This window comes from Otolemur garnettii, unplaced genomic scaffold, assembly GCF_000181295.1.
Source record: "Otolemur garnettii isolate 467f Iridium unplaced genomic scaffold, OtoGar3 scaffold00011, whole genome shotgun sequence".
Taxonomy (NCBI): domain Eukaryota; kingdom Metazoa; phylum Chordata; class Mammalia; order Primates; family Galagidae; genus Otolemur; species Otolemur garnettii.
The window spans coordinates 4,896,833-4,898,636 of record NW_003852406.1 but is presented as its reverse complement, the minus strand read 5'-3'; the positions used below and the strand labels follow the sequence as shown (position 1 = coordinate 4,898,636).

The 1,804-nt window shown below is 41.4% G+C and overlaps 1 non-coding gene across 1 annotated transcript; it reads right to left on the bottom strand.

Annotated features, from left to right (window-relative positions):
* Nucleotides 1-844: 844 nt before the first annotated feature.
* On the bottom strand, nucleotides 845-951 carry LOC111723475. Its single transcript, XR_002772002.1, has one exon. It is a non-coding gene; the product is annotated as a U6 spliceosomal RNA (small nuclear RNA).
* Nucleotides 952-1,804: the final 853 nt, after the last annotated feature.

Sequence of the window (1,804 nt, the reverse complement as noted above, 5' to 3'; positions counted from 1 at the left end):
CTCACAGCAACCTCCAACTCCTGGGCTCAAGCGAGTCTCCTGCCTCAGCCTCCCAAGTAGCTGGGACCACAGGTGCCCGCCACAACGCCTGGCCATTTTTTGGTTGCAGCCATCATTGTTGTTTGGTGGGCCTGGGCTGGGGATTCGAACCCGCCACCTTAGATGTATGTGGCTGGCACCTTAGCCGCTTGAGCCACAGGTGCCGAGCCTAGAACTTGGTTACTTTTAATGACAGGTAGTATTAACACCTGTCATTACAGTTCATTACAGATGAATTGTATTTTACATCTGTATTCATTTTGCTTTAAAACTTTTTTGTTAGCAAGATTGTTTAATAGAACAAAACTTAGCTTTTTTTTTTTTAATTAAATCATAGCTATGTACATTAATGTAATCATGGGTACAATGTGCTGGTTTTATATACAATTTGAAATATTTTCATCAAACTGGTTAACTTAGCCTTCACGGCATTTTCTTAATTATTGTGTTTAGACATTTATATTCTACACCTAGTAAATTTCACGTGTACCCTTGTAAGAGGCACTGTAGGTGTGGTGCCACCAATTACCCTCCCTCCACCTATCCTGCCTCCTCCCCTCTCCTCCCCTCCCTCTCCCTTTTTTTCTTCTTCTTGGGCTGCCTCCTCCCCTCCCTCTCCCTTTTTCTCTTCTTCTTGGGCTATAATTGGGTTATAACTTTCATAAGAAAGCTATAAATTGGTCTCATAGTAAGGCTGAGTACATTGGATACTTTTTCTTCCATTCCTGAGATACTTTGCTAAGAAGAATATGTTCCAGCTCTATTCATGTAAACATGTAAGAGGTAAAGTCTCCATCTCTCTTTAAAACATATGGAACGCATCACAAATTTGCATGTCATCCTTACGCAGGGGCCATGCTAATCTTCTCTGTATCGTTCCAATTTTAGTATATGTGCTGCCAAAGCGAACACAAAACTTAGCTTTTTATCTCTTTGTGCTACCATTTCTATCACAAAACTGTTAATTTTGATAATAGGAAATGAACTATTCAAGATTTAAAAGATTTCTTAGTAAATAATTGAATATGTACTTTGGAGCTTTAAACATAATGTTTTCAGAACACTTCCTTCAAACCACATATATCTTAAACTCCCTCTTCCCAAATTCTACCGAAAAGACAGATTGCACAGGGGTGTCCAGTTTGTGGCTGATGGGCTATGGACTGATTTTGTGAGGACTTCTTGTTTATCTGTTGTGTTGGATAGCACAAAAAGTATGCTTCAATCTTTTTTTGCTAATCTGCTTTTGTTAGTGCTTGTGTGTGTACTATCTCTTATTCTTCCAATATGTGGCAGAGGGAAAAAAGGTTAAATACCCTTGGATTACAACTCAGTCATCAATAGTAGCCTTAGCAACCTGGGAATGGCCCATCGGCAATGTAAAATTTCTATATGGAAAGTCAATGGGCACAAACTGACAATAGAACCCAACACAGCTGAGGCAGTAAAGAGCATCTCAGGTAACAGAGTATCTCCAAGACTAGTGCCATTTTTCACCGACAAAACTATGGAATTATGCTGAGATCAGAAGTAGCAGCAGTCCCTGGTGGTTGGCCGGGCCAGCCTCCCACCCCTCCCACCCACAGTAACTCGCTAGTAACTGATCCCCAAGAATTGACAAACATTGCAAGAAACCCTAAGAAACTCAGCAAGAATACTCCCAAGGGGCTCGGAGCCCTTAGCCCAGTGGTTAGGGTGTCAGCCACATACACTGGAGCTGGCCCAGGCCTGCTAAACAACAATGACAACTACAACAACAACAACA